The 18816-nt window shown below is 43.1% G+C and overlaps 14 non-coding genes across 14 annotated transcripts; all 14 read left to right on the forward strand.

The window, feature by feature from the left end:
• The first annotated feature begins 565 nt into the window (after positions 1-565).
• Positions 566-647, forward strand: trnal-aag (transfer RNA leucine (anticodon AAG)). The gene has a single exon. It is a non-coding gene; the product is annotated as a tRNA-Leu (tRNA).
• Positions 648-1327: 680 nt separating this feature from the next.
• trnal-uag (transfer RNA leucine (anticodon UAG)) lies at positions 1328-1409 on the forward strand. The gene has a single exon. It is a non-coding gene; the product is annotated as a tRNA-Leu (tRNA).
• A 682-nt stretch (positions 1410-2091) lies between these two features.
• trnal-aag (transfer RNA leucine (anticodon AAG)) lies at positions 2092-2173 on the forward strand. The gene has a single exon. It is a non-coding gene; the product is annotated as a tRNA-Leu (tRNA).
• A 2226-nt stretch (positions 2174-4399) lies between these two features.
• trnal-uag (transfer RNA leucine (anticodon UAG)) lies at positions 4400-4481 on the forward strand. The gene has a single exon. It is a non-coding gene; the product is annotated as a tRNA-Leu (tRNA).
• Positions 4482-5938: 1457 nt separating this feature from the next.
• trnal-aag (transfer RNA leucine (anticodon AAG)) lies at positions 5939-6020 on the forward strand. The gene has a single exon. It is a non-coding gene; the product is annotated as a tRNA-Leu (tRNA).
• A 680-nt stretch (positions 6021-6700) lies between these two features.
• On the forward strand, positions 6701-6782 carry trnal-uag (transfer RNA leucine (anticodon UAG)). Its single transcript has one exon. It is a non-coding gene; the product is annotated as a tRNA-Leu (tRNA).
• Positions 6783-7464: 682 nt separating this feature from the next.
• trnal-aag (transfer RNA leucine (anticodon AAG)) lies at positions 7465-7546 on the forward strand. Its single transcript has one exon. It is a non-coding gene; the product is annotated as a tRNA-Leu (tRNA).
• Positions 7547-9772: 2226 nt separating this feature from the next.
• trnal-uag (transfer RNA leucine (anticodon UAG)) lies at positions 9773-9854 on the forward strand. The gene has a single exon. It is a non-coding gene; the product is annotated as a tRNA-Leu (tRNA).
• Positions 9855-11311: 1457 nt separating this feature from the next.
• Positions 11312-11393, forward strand: trnal-aag (transfer RNA leucine (anticodon AAG)). Its single transcript has one exon. It is a non-coding gene; the product is annotated as a tRNA-Leu (tRNA).
• A 680-nt stretch (positions 11394-12073) lies between these two features.
• trnal-uag (transfer RNA leucine (anticodon UAG)) lies at positions 12074-12155 on the forward strand. The gene has a single exon. It is a non-coding gene; the product is annotated as a tRNA-Leu (tRNA).
• A 682-nt stretch (positions 12156-12837) lies between these two features.
• Positions 12838-12919, forward strand: trnal-aag (transfer RNA leucine (anticodon AAG)). Its single transcript has one exon. It is a non-coding gene; the product is annotated as a tRNA-Leu (tRNA).
• A 3768-nt stretch (positions 12920-16687) lies between these two features.
• trnal-aag (transfer RNA leucine (anticodon AAG)) lies at positions 16688-16769 on the forward strand. Its single transcript has one exon. It is a non-coding gene; the product is annotated as a tRNA-Leu (tRNA).
• A 682-nt stretch (positions 16770-17451) lies between these two features.
• On the forward strand, positions 17452-17533 carry trnal-uag (transfer RNA leucine (anticodon UAG)). Its single transcript has one exon. It is a non-coding gene; the product is annotated as a tRNA-Leu (tRNA).
• Positions 17534-18215: 682 nt separating this feature from the next.
• Positions 18216-18297, forward strand: trnal-aag (transfer RNA leucine (anticodon AAG)). Its single transcript has one exon. It is a non-coding gene; the product is annotated as a tRNA-Leu (tRNA).
• The last annotated feature ends 519 nt before the right edge of the window (positions 18298-18816 follow it).

Below are 18816 nucleotides of genomic sequence, written 5' to 3' on the forward strand. Positions count from 1 at the left end.
AGGAGGTGATTTTCTATTCCTTCAGTCTGGTTTTCAAACAAGGTAACACAGGGCGCCTTCCCATTGAGTCACATTTGCCTGTATTTTTCGCTGAGTCCACTTGATTTAACTGCTAAGCCAACCCATTGAAACAATGGACTGTGTTCATATGAAACTGTTTCCTTGTAAAAGAGCAGAGTGGCGCAGCGGAAGCGTGCTGGGCCCATAACCCAGAGGTCGATGGATCGAAACCATCCTCTGCTAAACGAATCCTTTATCAACTCCCATGTTATCTGTTATGTTTCCCTTGTCCTTGCCTTCTAAACATTAACTCATATCCTGCTGAAAGTGACTTGCTTTTGAAGTTGAAAATGTGACAGAATTGACCCAAGAGCTGAAGCCCTGAACTTGGCTGATATTTTTGTGGTCTTTGATCTCGAGTAAAGCTCTATACTCCCACAGGATATGTGTTTGAAGTTTGTAATGTTCTTCCATGTGTGTCTTCGTTAAGATTGTCCAATTGTCGCCAAAGTGTCATTTACATCTAACCCCCTCCGGTTTGTTTGGGTAAAATCTGTTTCCCAACGGTAGTGTGGCCGAGTGGTCAAAGGCGCTGGATTAAGGCTCCAGTCTCTCAGGAGGCGTGGGTTCAAATCCCACCACTGCCAATAGACTGTCAGTTGAATGTATTGGCAACGTGCAGCTTATCTACTATAAGAGGATCTCTTGTTGTTCAAAACTGCAACAGCCACCTGAGCTTTGTAGCATATGGGATATCACAGGAGGTAATTTTCTTTTTCTCCTGTCTGGTTTTCAAACAAGGTAAGAGTTAAGATGTGCACCTTCAGATTGGGGCACATAACTTCACATTTACCAATAACTTCCTCCTTGTCCAGTCGATTCAACTGCTGATAAAACCTATTAAAACCAAAGACTATGTTCGTATGAAATTATTTCAATAAACAAGAGCAGAGTAGCGCAGCGGAAGCGTGCTGGGCCCATAACCCAGAGGTCGATGGATCGAAACCATCCTCTGCTAAAGGAATCCTTTTTATACTGCTATGTCTCCCTTTCCTTCTGAACATGAACTCACCTACTGCTGAAAGTGACTTGCTTTGGCTTTTGAAGTTGATAATATGACAGAATTGACCCAAGAGCTAAATCCCTGAACTTGGCTGATAGTTTAGTGGTCTTTTGATCTTGAGTCAAGCTCTATACTCCCAGAGGGTATGTGTTTGAAGTTTCGAATGTTCTTCCATGTGTTTCTTCGATTTGATTGTCCAATTGTCGTCAAAGTGGACTTTTCATTCAGACGACTCAGAATTGTTTGGGTAAAATCAAATTTAATTGTAGTGTGGCCGAGTGGTCTAAGGCGCTGGATTTAGGCTCCAGTCTCTCAGGAGGCGTGGGTTCAAATCCCACCACTGCCAATCGACTGCTATTTGCATGTATGTGTTGGCTACTTGTAGTACTTTCTACTGTAAGATCTGTTGTTGTTGAAAACTGCAAGAGCCAGCTGAGCTTCGTAGCATGTGCAATGTCCATACAGGAGGTGATTTTCTATTCCTTCAGTCTGGTTTTCAAACAAGGTAACACAGGGCGCCTTCCCATTGAGTCACATTTGCCTGTATTTTTCGCTGAGTCCACTTGATTTAACTGCTAAGCCAACCCATTGAAACAATGGACTGTGTTCATATGAAACTGTTTCATTGTAAAAGAGCAGAGTGGCGCAGCGGAAGCGTGCTGGGCCCATAACCCAGAGGTCGATGGATCGAAACCATCTTCTGCTAAAGGAATCCTTTATCAACTCCCATGTTATCTGTTATGTTCCCCTTGTCCTTGCCTTCTAAACATTAACTCATCTCCTGCTGAAAGTGACTTGCTTTTGAAGTTGAAAATGTGACAGAATTGACCCAAGAGCTGAAGCCCTGAACTTGGCTGACATTTTTGTGGTCTTTGATCTCGAGTAAAGCTCTATACTCCCACAGGATATGTGTTTGAAGTTTCTAATGTTCTTCCATCTGTGTCTTCGTTAAGATTGTCCAATTGTCGCCAAAGTGTCATTTACATCTAACCCCCTCCGGTTTGTTTGGGTAAAATCTAGTTGCCAACGGTAGTGTGGCCGAGTGGTCAAAGGCGCTGGATTAAGGCTCCAGTCTCTCAGGAGGCGTGGGTTCAAATCCCACCACTGCCAATAGACTGTCAGTTGAATGTATTGGCTACGTGCAGCTTATCTACTAGTTGTAGAAAACTGCAACAGCCAGCTGAGCTTTGTAGCATATGGGGTGTACAGGAGGTAATTTTCTTTTTCTCCTGTCTGGTTTTCAAACGAGGTAAGAGTTAAGATGTGCACCTTCAGATTGGGGCACATAACTTCACATTTACCAATAACTTCCTCCTTGTCCAGTCGATTCAACTGCTGATAAAACCTATTAAAACCAAAGACTATGTCCGTATGAAATTATTTCAATAAACAAGAGCAGAGTGGCGCAGCGGAAGTGTGCTGGGCCCATAACCCAGAGGTCGATGGATCGAAACCATCCTCTGCTAAAGGAATCCTTTATCAACTCCCATGTTATCTGTTATGTTCCCCTTGTCCTTGCCTTCTAAACATTAACTCATCTCCTGCTGAAAGTGACTTGCTTTTGAAGTTGAAAATGTGACAGAATTGACCCAAGAGCTGAAGCCCTGAACTTGGCTGATATTTTTGTGGGCTTTGATCTCGAGTAAAGCTCTATACTCCCACAGGATATGTGTTTGAAGTTTCTAATGTTCTTCCATGTGTGTCTTCGTTAAGATTGTCCAATTGTCGCCAAAGTGTCATTTACATCTAACCCCCTCCGGTTTGTTTTGGTAAAATCTAGTTCCCAACGGTAGTGTGGCCGAGTGGTCAAAGGCGCTGGATTAAGGCTCCAGTCTGTCAGGAGGCGTGGGTTCAAATCCCACCACTGCCAATAGACTGTCAGTTGAATGTATTGGCTACGTGCAGCTTATCTACTATAAGAGGATCTCTTGTTGTTCAAAACTGCAACAGCCACCTGAGCTTTGTAGCATATGGGATATCACATGAGGTGTACAGGAGGTAATTTTCTTTTTCTCCTGTCTGGTTTTCAAACAAGGTAAGAGTTAAGATGTGCACCTTCAGATTGGGGCACATAACTTCACATTTACCAATAACTTCCTCCTTGTCCAGTCGATTCAACTGCTGATAAAACCTATTAAAACCAAAGACTATGTTCGTTTGAAATTATTTCAATAAACAAGAGCAGAGTGGCGCAGCGGAAGCGTGCTGGGCCCATAACCCAGAGGTCGATGGATCGAAACCATCCTCTGCTAAAGGAATCCTTTTTACACTGCTATGTCTCCCTTTCCTTCTGAACATGAACTCACCTACTGCTGAAAGTGACTTGCTTTGGCTTTTGAAGTTGATAATATGACAGAATTGACCCAAGAGCTAAAGCCCTGAACTTGGCTGATAGATTAGTGGTCTTTTGATCTTGAGTCAAGCTCTATACTCCCAGAGGGTATGTGTTTGAAGTTTCTAATGTTCTTCCATGTGTGTCTTCGTTAAGATTGTCCAATTGTCGCCAAAGTGTCATTTACATCTAACCCCCTCCGGTTTGTTTGGGTAAAATCTGTTTCCCAACGGTAGTGTGGCCGAGTGGTCAAAGGCGCTGGATTAAGGCTCTAGTCTCTCAGGAGGCGTGGGTTCAAATCGCACCACTGCCAATAGACTGTCAGTTGAATGTATTGGCTACGTGCAGCTTATCTACTATAAGAGGATCTCTTGTTGTTCAAAACTGCAACAGCCACCTGAGCTTTGTAGCATATGGGATATCACATGAGGTGTACAGAAGGTAATTTTCTTTTTCTCCTGTCTGGTTTTCAAACAAGGTAAGAGTTAAGATGTGCACCTTCAGATTGGGGCACATAACTTCACATTTACCAATAACTTCCTCCTTGTCCAGTCGATTCAACTGCTGATAAAACCTATTAAAACCAAAGACTATGTTCGTATGAAATTATTTCAATAAACAAGACTAGAGTGGCGCAGCGGAAGCTTGCTGGGCCCATAACCCAGAGGTCGATGGATCGAAACCATCCTCTGCTAAAGGAATCCTTTTTATACTGCTATGTCTCCCTTTCCTTCTGAACATGAACTCACCTACTGCTGAAAGTGACTTGCTTTGGCTTTTGAAGTTGATAATATGACAGAATTGACCCAAGAGCTAAAGCCATGAACTTGGCTGATAGTTTAGTGGTCTTTTGATCTTGAGTCAAGCTCTATACTCCCACAGGGTATGTGTTTGAAGTTTCGAATGTTCTTCCATGTGTTTCTTCGATTTGATTGTCCAATTGTCGTCAAAGTGGACTTTTCATTCAAACGACTCAGAATTGTTTGGGTAAAATCACGTTTAATGGTAGTGTGGCCGAGTGGTCTAAGGCGCTGGATTTAGGCTCCAGTCTCTCAGGAGGCGTGGGTTAAAATCCCACCACTGCCAATCGACTGCTATTTGCATGTATGTGTTGGCTACTTGTAGTACTTTCTACTGTAAGATCTGTTGTTGTTGAAAACTGCAAGAGCCAGCTGAGCTTCGTAGCATGTTCAATGTCCATACAGGAGGTGATTTTCTATTCCTTCAGTCTGGTTTTCAAACAAGGTAACACAGGGCGCCTTCCCATTGAGTCACATTTGCCTGTATTTTTCGCTGAGTCCACTTGATTTAACTGCTAAGCCAACCCATTGAAACAATGGACTGTGTTCATATGAAACTGTTTCCTTGTAAAAGAGCAGAGTGGCGCAGCGGAAGCGTGCTGGGCCCATAACCCAGAGGTCGATGGATCGAAACCATCCTCTGCTAAACGAATCCTTTATCAACTCCCATGTTATCTGTTATGTTTCCCTTGTCCTTGCCTTCTAAACATTAACTCATATCCTGCTGAAAGTGACTTGCTTTTGAAGTTGAAAATGTGACAGAATTGACCCAAGAGCTGAAGCCCTGAACTTGGCTGATATTTTTGTGGTCTTTGATCTCGAGTAAAGCTCTATACTCCCACAGGATATGTGTTTGAAGTTTGTAATGTTCTTCCATGTGTGTCTTCGTTAAGATTGTCCAATTGTCGCCAAAGTGTCATTTACATCTAACCCCCTCCGGTTTGTTTGGGTAAAATCTGTTTCCCAACGGTAGTGTGACCGAGTGGTCAAAGGCACTGGATTAAGGCTCCAGTCTCTCAGGAGGCGTGGGTTCAAATCCCACCACTGCCAATAGACTGTCAGTTGAATGTATTGGCTACGTGCAGCTTATCTACTATAAGAGGATCTCTTGTTGTTCAAAACTGCAACAGCCACCTGAGCTTTGTAGCATATGGGATATCACATGAGGTGTACAGGAGGTAATTTTCTTTTTCTCCTGTCTGGTTTTCAAACAAGGTAAGAGTTAAGATGTGCACCTTCAGATTGGGGCACATAACTTCACATTTACCAATAACTTCCTCCTTGTCCAGTCGATTCAACTGCTGATAAAACCTATTAAAACCAAAGACTATGTTCGTTTGAAATTATTTCAATAAACAAGAGCAGAGTGGCGCAGCGGAAGCGTGCTGGGCCCATAACCCAGAGGTCGATGGATCGAAACCATCCTCTGCTAAAGGAATCCTTTTTACACTGCTATGTCTCCCTTTCCTTCTGAACATGAACTCACCTACTGCTGAAAGTGACTTGCTTTGGCTTTTGAAGTTGATAATATGACAGAATTGACCCAAGAGCTAAAGCCCTGAACTTGGCTGATAGTTTAGTGGTCTTTTGATCTTGAGTCAAGCTCTATACTCCCAGAGGGTATGTGTTTGAAGTTTCTAATGTTCTTCCATGTGTGTCTTCGTTAAGATTGTCCAATTGTCGCCAAAGTGTCATTTACATCTAACCCCCTCCGGTTTGTTTGGGTAAAATCTGTTTCCCAACGGTAGTGTGGCCGAGTGGTCAAAGGCGCTGGATTAAGGCTCCAGTCTCTCAGGAGGCGTGGGTTCAAATCCCACCACTGCCAATAGACTGTCAGTTGAATGTATTGGCAACGTGCAGCTTATCTACTATAAGAGGATCTCTTGTTGTTCAAAACTGCAACAGCCACCTGAGCTTTGTAGCATATGGGATATCACAGGAGGTAATTTTCTTTTTCTCCTGTCTGGTTTTCAAACAAGGTAAGAGTTAAGATGTGCACCTTCAGATTGGGGCACATAACTTCACATTTACCAATAACTTCCTCCTTGTCCAGTCGATTCAACTGCTGATAAAACCTATTAAAACCAAAGACTATGTTCGTATGAAATTATTTCAATAAACAAGAGCAGAGTAGCGCAGCGGAAGCGTGCTGGGCCCATAACCCAGAGGTCGATGGATCGAAACCATCCTCTGCTAAAGGAATCCTTTTTATACTGCTATGTCTCCCTTTCCTTCTGAACATGAACTCACCTACTGCTGAAAGTGACTTGCTTTGGCTTTTGAAGTTGATAATATGACAGAATTGACCCAAGAGCTAAATCCCTGAACTTGGCTGATAGTTTAGTGGTCTTTTGATCTTGAGTCAAGCTCTATACTCCCAGAGGGTATGTGTTTGAAGTTTCGAATGTTCTTCCATGTGTTTCTTCGATTTGATTGTCCAATTGTCGTCAAAGTGGACTTTTCATTCAGACGACTCAGAATTGTTTGGGTAAAATCAAATTTAATTGTAGTGTGGCCGAGTGGTCTAAGGCGCTGGATTTAGGCTCCAGTCTCTCAGGAGGCGTGGGTTCAAATCCCACCACTGCCAATCGACTGCTATTTGCATGTATGTGTTGGCTACTTGTAGTACTTTCTACTGTAAGATCTGTTGTTGTTGAAAACTGCAAGAGCCAGCTGAGCTTCGTAGCATGTGCAATGTCCATACAGGAGGTGATTTTCTATTCCTTCAGTCTGGTTTTCAAACAAGGTAACACAGGGCGCCTTCCCATTGAGTCACATTTGCCTGTATTTTTCGCTGAGTCCACTTGATTTAACTGCTAAGCCAACCCATTGAAACAATGGACTGTGTTCATATGAAACTGTTTCATTGTAAAAGAGCAGAGTGGCGCAGCGGAAGCGTGCTGGGCCCATAACCCAGAGGTCGATGGATCGAAACCATCTTCTGCTAAAGGAATCCTTTATCAACTCCCATGTTATCTGTTATGTTCCCCTTGTCCTTGCCTTCTAAACATTAACTCATCTCCTGCTGAAAGTGACTTGCTTTTGAAGTTGAAAATGTGACAGAATTGACCCAAGAGCTGAAGCCCTGAACTTGGCTGACATTTTTGTGGTCTTTGATCTCGAGTAAAGCTCTATACTCCCACAGGATATGTGTTTGAAGTTTCTAATGTTCTTCCATCTGTGTCTTCGTTAAGATTGTCCAATTGTCGCCAAAGTGTCATTTACATCTAACCCCCTCCGGTTTGTTTGGGTAAAATCTAGTTGCCAACGGTAGTGTGGCCGAGTGGTCAAAGGCGCTGGATTAAGGCTCCAGTCTCTCAGGAGGCGTGGGTTCAAATCCCACCACTGCCAATAGACTGTCAGTTGAATGTATTGGCTACGTGCAGCTTATCTACTAGTTGTAGAAAACTGCAACAGCCAGCTGAGCTTTGTAGCATATGGGGTGTACAGGAGGTAATTTTCTTTTTCTCCTGTCTGGTTTTCAAACGAGGTAAGAGTTAAGATGTGCACCTTCAGATTGGGGCACATAACTTCACATTTACCAATAACTTCCTCCTTGTCCAGTCGATTCAACTGCTGATAAAACCTATTAAAACCAAAGACTATGTCCGTATGAAATTATTTCAATAAACAAGAGCAGAGTGGCGCAGCGGAAGTGTGCTGGGCCCATAACCCAGAGGTCGATGGATCGAAACCATCCTCTGCTAAAGGAATCCTTTATCAACTCCCATGTTATCTGTTATGTTCCCCTTGTCCTTGCCTTCTAAACATTAACTCATCTCCTGCTGAAAGTGACTTGCTTTTGAAGTTGAAAATGTGACAGAATTGACCCAAGAGCTGAAGCCCTGAACTTGGCTGATATTTTTGTGGGCTTTGATCTCGAGTAAAGCTCTATACTCCCACAGGATATGTGTTTGAAGTTTCTAATGTTCTTCCATGTGTGTCTTCGTTAAGATTGTCCAATTGTCGCCAAAGTGTCATTTACATCTAACCCCCTCCGGTTTGTTTTGGTAAAATCTAGTTCCCAACGGTAGTGTGGCCGAGTGGTCAAAGGCGCTGGATTAAGGCTCCAGTCTGTCAGGAGGCGTGGGTTCAAATCCCACCACTGCCAATAGACTGTCAGTTGAATGTATTGGCTACGTGCAGCTTATCTACTATAAGAGGATCTCTTGTTGTTCAAAACTGCAACAGCCACCTGAGCTTTGTAGCATATGGGATATCACATGAGGTGTACAGGAGGTAATTTTCTTTTTCTCCTGTCTGGTTTTCAAACAAGGTAAGAGTTAAGATGTGCACCTTCAGATTGGGGCACATAACTTCACATTTACCAATAACTTCCTCCTTGTCCAGTCGATTCAACTGCTGATAAAACCTATTAAAACCAAAGACTATGTTCGTTTGAAATTATTTCAATAAACAAGAGCAGAGTGGCGCAGCGGAAGCGTGCTGGGCCCATAACCCAGAGGTCGATGGATCGAAACCATCCTCTGCTAAAGGAATCCTTTTTACACTGCTATGTCTCCCTTTCCTTCTGAACATGAACTCACCTACTGCTGAAAGTGACTTGCTTTGGCTTTTGAAGTTGATAATATGACAGAATTGACCCAAGAGCTAAAGCCCTGAACTTGGCTGATAGATTAGTGGTCTTTTGATCTTGAGTCAAGCTCTATACTCCCAGAGGGTATGTGTTTGAAGTTTCTAATGTTCTTCCATGTGTGTCTTCGTTAAGATTGTCCAATTGTCGCCAAAGTGTCATTTACATCTAACCCCCTCCGGTTTGTTTGGGTAAAATCTGTTTCCCAACGGTAGTGTGGCCGAGTGGTCAAAGGCGCTGGATTAAGGCTCTAGTCTCTCAGGAGGCGTGGGTTCAAATCGCACCACTGCCAATAGACTGTCAGTTGAATGTATTGGCTACGTGCAGCTTATCTACTATAAGAGGATCTCTTGTTGTTCAAAACTGCAACAGCCACCTGAGCTTTGTAGCATATGGGATATCACATGAGGTGTACAGAAGGTAATTTTCTTTTTCTCCTGTCTGGTTTTCAAACAAGGTAAGAGTTAAGATGTGCACCTTCAGATTGGGGCACATAACTTCACATTTACCAATAACTTCCTCCTTGTCCAGTCGATTCAACTGCTGATAAAACCTATTAAAACCAAAGACTATGTTCGTATGAAATTATTTCAATAAACAAGACTAGAGTGGCGCAGCGGAAGCTTGCTGGGCCCATAACCCAGAGGTCGATGGATCGAAACCATCCTCTGCTAAAGGAATCCTTTTTATACTGCTATGTCTCCCTTTCCTTCTGAACATGAACTCACCTACTGCTGAAAGTGACTTGCTTTGGCTTTTGAAGTTGATAATATGACAGAATTGACCCAAGAGCTAAAGCCATGAACTTGGCTGATAGTTTAGTGGTCTTTTGATCTTGAGTCAAGCTCTATACTCCCACAGGGTATGTGTTTGAAGTTTCGAATGTTCTTCCATGTGTTTCTTCGATTTGATTGTCCAATTGTCGTCAAAGTGGACTTTTCATTCAAACGACTCAGAATTGTTTGGGTAAAATCACGTTTAATGGTAGTGTGGCCGAGTGGTCTAAGGCGCTGGATTTAGGCTCCAGTCTCTCAGGAGGCGTGGGTTAAAATCCCACCACTGCCAATCGACTGCTATTTGCATGTATGTGTTGGCTACTTGTAGTACTTTCTACTGTAAGATCTGTTGTTGTTGAAAACTGCAAGAGCCAGCTGAGCTTCGTAGCATGTTCAATGTCCATACAGGAGGTGATTTTCTATTCCTTCAGTCTGGTTTTCAAACAAGGTAACACAGGGCGCCTTCCCATTGAGTCACATTTGCCTGTATTTTTCGCTGAGTCCACTTGATTTAACTGCTAAGCCAACCCATTGAAACAATGGACTGTGTTCATATGAAACTGTTTCCTTGTAAAAGAGCAGAGTGGCGCAGCGGAAGCGTGCTGGGCCCATAACCCAGAGGTCGATGGATCGAAACCATCCTCTGCTAAACGAATCCTTTATCAACTCCCATGTTATCTGTTATGTTTCCCTTGTCCTTGCCTTCTAAACATTAACTCATATCCTGCTGAAAGTGACTTGCTTTTGAAGTTGAAAATGTGACAGAATTGACCCAAGAGCTGAAGCCCTGAACTTGGCTGATATTTTTGTGGTCTTTGATCTCGAGTAAAGCTCTATACTCCCACAGGATATGTGTTTGAAGTTTGTAATGTTCTTCCATGTGTGTCTTCGTTAAGATTGTCCAATTGTCGCCAAAGTGTCATTTACATCTAACCCCCTCCGGTTTGTTTGGGTAAAATCTGTTTCCCAACGGTAGTGTGACCGAGTGGTCAAAGGCACTGGATTAAGGCTCCAGTCTCTCAGGAGGCGTGGGTTCAAATCCCACCACTGCCAATAGACTGTCAGTTGAATGTATTGGCTACGTGCAGCTTATCTACTATAAGAGGATCTCTTGTTGTTCAAAACTGCAACAGCCACCTGAGCTTTGTAGCATATGGGATATCACATGAGGTGTACAGGAGGTAATTTTCTTTTTCTCCTGTCTGGTTTTCAAACAAGGTAAGAGTTAAGATGTGCACCTTCAGATTGGGGCACATAACTTCACATTTACCAATAACTTCCTCCTTGTCCAGTCGATTCAACTGCTGATAAAACCTATTAAAACCAAAGACTATGTTCGTTTGAAATTATTTCAATAAACAAGAGCAGAGTGGCGCAGCGGAAGCGTGCTGGGCCCATAACCCAGAGGTCGATGGATCGAAACCATCCTCTGCTAAAGGAATCCTTTTTACACTGCTATGTCTCCCTTTCCTTCTGAACATGAACTCACCTACTGCTGAAAGTGACTTGCTTTGGCTTTTGAAGTTGATAATATGACAGAATTGACCCAAGAGCTAAAGCCCTGAACTTGGCTGATAGTTTAGTGGTCTTTTGATCTTGAGTCAAGCTCTATACTCCCAGAGGGTATGTGTTTGAAGTTTCTAATGTTCTTCCATGTGTGTCTTCGTTAAGATTGTCCAATTGTCGCCAAAGTGTCATTTACATCTAACCCCCTCCGGTTTGTTTGGGTAAAATCTGTTTCCCAACGGTAGTGTGGCCGAGTGGTCAAAGGCGCTGGATTAAGGCTCCAGTCTCTCAGGAGGCGTGGGTTCAAATCCCACCACTGCCAATAGACTGTCAGTTGAATGTATTGGCAACGTGCAGCTTATCTACTATAAGAGGATCTCTTGTTGTTCAAAACTGCAACAGCCACCTGAGCTTTGTAGCATATGGGATATCACAGGAGGTAATTTTCTTTTTCTCCTGTCTGGTTTTCAAACAAGGTAAGAGTTAAGATGTGCACCTTCAGATTGGGGCACATAACTTCACATTTACCAATAACTTCCTCCTTGTCCAGTCGATTCAACTGCTGATAAAACCTATTAAAACCAAAGACTATGTTCGTATGAAATTATTTCAATAAACAAGAGCAGAGTAGCGCAGCGGAAGCGTGCTGGGCCCATAACCCAGAGGTCGATGGATCGAAACCATCCTCTGCTAAAGGAATCCTTTTTATACTGCTATGTCTCCCTTTCCTTCTGAACATGAACTCACCTACTGCTGAAAGTGACTTGCTTTGGCTTTTGAAGTTGATAATATGACAGAATTGACCCAAGAGCTAAATCCCTGAACTTGGCTGATAGTTTAGTGGTCTTTTGATCTTGAGTCAAGCTCTATACTCCCAGAGGGTATGTGTTTGAAGTTTCGAATGTTCTTCCATGTGTTTCTTCGATTTGATTGTCCAATTGTCGTCAAAGTGGACTTTTCATTCAGACGACTCAGAATTGTTTGGGTAAAATCAAATTTAATTGTAGTGTGGCCGAGTGGTCTAAGGCGCTGGATTTAGGCTCCAGTCTCTCAGGAGGCGTGGGTTCAAATCCCACCACTGCCAATCGACTGCTATTTGCATGTATGTGTTGGCTACTTGTAGTACTTTCTACTGTAAGATCTGTTGTTGTTGAAAACTGCAAGAGCCAGCTGAGCTTCGTAGCATGTGCAATGTCCATACAGGAGGTGATTTTCTATTCCTTCAGTCTGGTTTTCAAACAAGGTAACACAGGGCGCCTTCCCATTGAGTCACATTTGCCTGTATTTTTCGCTGAGTCCACTTGATTTAACTGCTAAGCCAACCCATTGAAACAATGGACTGTGTTCATATGAAACTGTTTCATTGTAAAAGAGCAGAGTGGCGCAGCGGAAGCGTGCTGGGCCCATAACCCAGAGGTCGATGGATCGAAACCATCTTCTGCTAAAGGAATCCTTTATCAACTCCCATGTTATCTGTTATGTTCCCCTTGTCCTTGCCTTCTAAACATTAACTCATCTCCTGCTGAAAGTGACTTGCTTTTGAAGTTGAAAATGTGACAGAATTGACCCAAGAGCTGAAGCCCTGAACTTGGCTGACATTTTTGTGGTCTTTGATCTCGAGTAAAGCTCTATACTCCCACAGGATATGTGTTTGAAGTTTCTAATGTTCTTCCATCTGTGTCTTCGTTAAGATTGTCCAATTGTCGCCAAAGTGTCATTTACATCTAACCCCCTCCGGTTTGTTTGGGTAAAATCTAGTTGCCAACGGTAGTGTGGCCGAGTGGTCAAAGGCGCTGGATTAAGGCTCCAGTCTCTCAGGAGGCGTGGGTTCAAATCCCACCACTGCCAATAGACTGTCAGTTGAATGTATTGGCTACGTGCAGCTTATCTACTAGTTGTAGAAAACTGCAACAGCCAGCTGAGCTTTGTAGCATATGGGGTGTACAGGAGGTAATTTTCTTTTTCTCCTGTCTGGTTTTCAAACGAGGTAAGAGTTAAGATGTGCACCTTCAGATTGGGGCACATAACTTCACATTTACCAATAACTTCCTCCTTGTCCAGTCGATTCAACTGCTGATAAAACCTATTAAAACCAAAGACTATGTCCGTATGAAATTATTTCAATAAACAAGAGCAGAGTGGCGCAGCGGAAGTGTGCTGGGCCCATAACCCAGAGGTCGATGGATCGAAACCATCCTCTGCTAAAGGAATCCTTTATCAACTCCCATGTTATCTGTTATGTTCCCCTTGTCCTTGCCTTCTAAACATTAACTCATCTCCTGCTGAAAGTGACTTGCTTTTGAAGTTGAAAATGTGACAGAATTGACCCAAGAGCTGAAGCCCTGAACTTGGCTGATATTTTTGTGGGCTTTGATCTCGAGTAAAGCTCTATACTCCCACAGGATATGTGTTTGAAGTTTCTAATGTTCTTCCATGTGTGTCTTCGTTAAGATTGTCCAATTGTCGCCAAAGTGTCATTTACATCTAACCCCCTCCGGTTTGTTTTGGTAAAATCTAGTTCCCAACGGTAGTGTGGCCGAGTGGTCAAAGGCGCTGGATTAAGGCTCCAGTCTGTCAGGAGGCGTGGGTTCAAATCCCACCACTGCCAATAGACTGTCAGTTGAATGTATTGGCTACGTGCAGCTTATCTACTATAAGAGGATCTCTTGTTGTTCAAAACTGCAACAGCCACCTGAGCTTTGTAGCATATGGGATATCACATGAGGTGTACAGGAGGTAATTTTCTTTTTCTCCTGTCTGGTTTTCAAACAAGGTAAGAGTTAAGATGTGCACCTTCAGATTGGGGCACATAACTTCACATTTACCAATAACTTCCTCCTTGTCCAGTCGATTCAACTGCTGATAAAACCTATTAAAACCAAAGACTATGTTCGTTTGAAATTATTTCAATAAACAAGAGCAGAGTGGCGCAGCGGAAGCGTGCTGGGCCCATAACCCAGAGGTCGATGGATCGAAACCATCCTCTGCTAAAGGAATCCTTTTTACACTGCTATGTCTCCCTTTCCTTCTGAACATGAACTCACCTACTGCTGAAAGTGACTTGCTTTGGCTTTTGAAGTTGATAATATGACAGAATTGACCCAAGAGCTAAAGCCCTGAACTTGGCTGATAGATTAGTGGTCTTTTGATCTTGAGTCAAGCTCTATACTCCCAGAGGGTATGTGTTTGAAGTTTCTAATGTTCTTCCATGTGTGTCTTCGTTAAGATTGTCCAATTGTCGCCAAAGTGTCATTTACATCTAACCCCCTCCGGTTTGTTTGGGTAAAATCTGTTTCCCAACGGTAGTGTGGCCGAGTGGTCAAAGGCGCTGGATTAAGGCTCTAGTCTCTCAGGAGGCGTGGGTTCAAATCGCACCACTGCCAATAGACTGTCAGTTGAATGTATTGGCTACGTGCAGCTTATCTACTATAAGAGGATCTCTTGTTGTTCAAAACTGCAACAGCCACCTGAGCTTTGTAGCATATGGGATATCACATGAGGTGTACAGAAGGTAATTTTCTTTTTCTCCTGTCTGGTTTTCAAACAAGGTAAGAGTTAAGATGTGCACCTTCAGATTGGGGCACATAACTTCACATTTACCAATAACTTCCTCCTTGTCCAGTCGATTCAACTGCTGATAAAACCTATTAAAACCAAAGACTATGTTCGTATGAAATTATTTCAATAAACAAGACTAGAGTGGCGCAGCGGAAGCTTGCTGGGCCCATAACCCAGAGGTCGATGGATCGAAACCATCCTCTGCTAAAGGAATCCTTTTTATACTGCTATGTCTCCCTTTCCTTCTGAACATGAACTCACCTACTGCTGAAAGTGACTTGCTTTGGCTTTTGAAGTTGATAATATGACAGAATTGACCCAAGAGCTAAAGCCATGAACTTGGCTGATAGTTTAGTGGTCTTTTGATCTTGAGTCAAGCTCTATACTCCCACAGGGTATGTGTTTGAAGTTTCGAATGTTCTTCCATGTGTTTCTTCGATTTGATTGTCCAATTGTCGTCAAAGTGGACTTTTCATTCAAACGACTCAGAATTGTTTGGGTAAAATCACGTTTAATGGTAGTGTGGCCGAGTGGTCTAAGGCGCTGGATTTAGGCTCCAGTCTCTCAGGAGGCGTGGGTTTAAAATCCCACCACTGCCAATCGACTGCTATTTGCATGTATGTGTTGGCTACTTGTAGTACTTTCTACTGTAAGATCTGTTGTTGTTGAAAACTGCAAGAGCCAGCTGAGCTTCGTAGCATGTTCAATGTCCATACAGGAGGTGATTTTCTATTCCTTCAGTCTGGTTTTCAAACAAGGTAACACAGGGCGCCTTCCCATTGAGTCACATTTGCCTGTATTTTTCGCTGAGTCCACTTGATTTAACTGCTAAGCCAACCCATTGAAACAATGGACTGTGTTCATATGAAACTGTTTCCTTGTAAAAAGAGCAGAGTGGCGCAGCGGAAGCGTGCTGGGCCCATAACCCAGAGGTCGATGGATCGAAACCATCCTCTGCTAAACGAATCCTTTATCAACTCCCATGTTATCTGTTATGTTTCCCTTGTCCTTGCCTTCTAAACATTAACTCATATCCTGCTGAAAGTGACTTGCTTTTGAAGTTGAAAATGTGACAGAATTGACCCAAGAGCTGAAGCCCTGAACTTGGCTGATATTTTTGTGGTCTTTGATCTCGAGTAAAGCTCTATACTCCCACAGGATATGTGTTTGAAGTTTGTAATGTTCTTCCATGTGTGTCTTCGTTAAGATTGTCCAATTGTCGCCAAAGTGTCATTTACATCTAAGCCCCCTCCGGTTTGTTTGGGTAAAATCTGTTTCCCAACGGTAGTGTGACCGAGTGGTCAAAGGCACTGGATTAAGGCTCCAGTCTCTCAGGAGGCGTGGGTTCAAATCCCACCACTGCCAATAGACTGTCAGTTGAATGTATTGGCTACGTGCAGCTTATCTACTATAAGAGGATCTCTTGTTGTTCAAAACTGCAACAGCCACCTGAGCTTTGTAGCATATGGGATATCACATGAGGTGTACAGGAGGTAATTTTCTTTTTCTCCTGTCTGGTTTTCAAACAAGGTAAGAGTTAAGATGTGCACCTTCAGATTGGGGCACATAACTTCACATTTACCAATAACTTCCTCCTTGTCCAGTCGATTCAACTGCTGATAAAACCTATTAAAACCAAAGACTATGTTCGTTTGAAATTATTTCAATAAACAAGAGCAGAGTGGCGCAGCGGAAGCGTGCTGGGCCCATAACCCAGAGGTCGATGGATCGAAACCATCCTCTGCTAAAGGAATCCTTTTTACACTGCTATGTCTCCCTTTCCTTCTGAACATGAACTCACCTACTGCTGAAAGTGACTTGCTTTGGCTTTTGAAGTTGATAATATGACAGAATTGACCCAAGAGCTAAAGCCCTGAACTTGGCTGATAGTTTAGTGGTCTTTTGATCTTGAGTCAAGCTCTATACTCCCAGAGGGTATGTGTTTGAAGTTTCTAATGTTCTTCCATGTGTGTCTTCGTTAAGATTGTCCAATTGTCGCCAAAGTGTCATTTACATCTAACCCCCTCCGGTTTGTTTGGGTAAAATCTGTTTCCCAACGGTAGTGTGGCCGAGTGGTCAAAGGCGCTGGATTAAGGCTCCAGTCTCTCAGGAGGCGTGGGTTCAAATCCCACCACTGCCAATAGACTGTCAGTTGAATGTATTGGCAACGTGCAGCTTATCTACTATAAGAGGATCTCTTGTTGTTCAAAACTGCAACAGCCACCTGAGCTTTGTAGCATATGGGATATCACAGGAGGTAATTTTCTTTTTCTCCTGTCTGGTTTTCAAACAAGGTAAGAGTTAAGATGTGCACCTTCAGATTGGGGCACATAACTTCACATTTACCAATAACTTCCTCCTTGTCCAGTCGATTCAACTGCTGATAAAACCTATTAAAACCAAAGACTATGTTCGTATGAAATTATTTCAATAAACAAGAGCAGAGTAGCGCAGCGGAAGCGTGCTGGGGCCCATAACCCAGAGGTCGATGGATCGAAACCATCCTCTGCTAAAGGAATCCTTTTTATACTGCTATGTCTCCCTTTCCTTCTGAACATGAACTCACCTACTGCTGAAAGTGACTTGCTTTGGCTTTTGAAGTTGATAATATGACAGAATTGACCCAAGAGCTAAATCCCTGAACTTGGCTGATAGTTTAGTGGTCTTTTGATCTTGAGTCAAGCTCTATACTCCCAGAGGGTATGTGTTTTGAAGTTTCGAATGTTCTTCCATGTGTTTCTTCGATTTGATTGTCCAATTGTCGTCAAAGTGGACTTTTCATTCAGACGACTCAGAATTGTTTGGGTAAAATCAAATTTAATTGTAGTGTGGCCGAGTGGTCTAAGGCGCTGGATTTAGGCTCCAGTCTCTCAGGAGGCGTGGGTTCAAATCCCACCACTGCCAATCGACTGCTATTTGCATGTATGTGTTGGCTACTTGTAGTACTTTCTACTGTAAGATCTGTTGTTGTTGAAAACTGCAAGAGCCAGCTGAGCTTCGTAGCATGTGCAATGTCCATACAGGAGGTGATTTTCTATTCCTTCAGTCTGGTTTTCAAACAAGGTAACACAGGGCGCCTTCCCATTGAGTCACATTTGCCTGTATTTTTCGCTGAGTCCACTTGATTTAACTGCTAAGCCAACCCATTGAAACAATGGACTGTGTTCATATGAAACTGTTTCATTGTAAAAGAGCAGAGTGGCGCAGCGGAAGCGTGCTGGGCCCATAACCCAGAGGTCGATGGATCGAAACCATCTTCTGCTAAAGGAATCCTTTATCAACTCCCATGTTATCTGTTATGTTCCCCTTGTCCTTGCCTTCTAAACATTAACTCATCTCCTGCTGAAAGTGACTTGCTTTTGAAGTTGAAAATGTGACAGAATTGACCCAAGAGCTGAAGCCCTGAACTTGGCTGACATTTTTGTGGTCTTTGATCTCGAGTAAAGCTCTATACTCCCACAGGATATGTGTTTGAAGTTTCTAATGTTCTTCCATCTGTGTCTTCGTTAAGATTGTCCAATTGTCGCCAAAGTGTCATTTACATCTAACCCCCTCCGGTTTGTTTGGGTAAAATCTAGTTGCCAACGGTAGTGTGGCCGAGTGGTCAAAGGCGCTGGATTAAGGCTCCAGTCTCTCAGGAGGCGTGGGTTCAAATCCCACCACTGCCAATAGACTGTCAGTTGAATGTATTGGCTACGTGCAGCTTATCTACTAGTTGTAGAAAACTGCAACAGCCAGCTGAGCTTTGTAGCATATGGGGTGTACAGGAGGTAATTTTCTTTTTCTCCTGTCTGGTTTTTCAAACGAGGTAAGAGTTAAGATGTGCACCTTCAGATTGGGGCACATAACTTCACATTTACCAATAACTTCCTCCTTGTCCAGTCGATTCAACTGCTGATAAAACCTATTAAAACCAAAGACTATGTCCGTATGAAATTATTTCAATAAACAAGAGCAGAGTGGCGCAGCGGAAGTGTGCTGGGCCCATAACCCAGAGGTCGATGGATCGAAACCATCCTCTGCTAAAGGAATCCTTTATCAACTCCCATGTTATCTGTTATGTTCCCCTTGTCCTTGCCTTCTAAACATTAACTCATCTCCTGCTGAAAGTGACTTGCTTTTGAAGTTGAAAATGTGACAGAATTGACCCAAGAGCTGAAGCCCTGAACTTGGCTGATATTTTTGTG

Source organism: Pleuronectes platessa, chromosome 8 (genome assembly GCF_947347685.1).
Source record: "Pleuronectes platessa chromosome 8, fPlePla1.1, whole genome shotgun sequence".
Lineage (NCBI taxonomy): Eukaryota > Metazoa > Chordata > Actinopteri > Pleuronectiformes > Pleuronectidae > Pleuronectes > Pleuronectes platessa.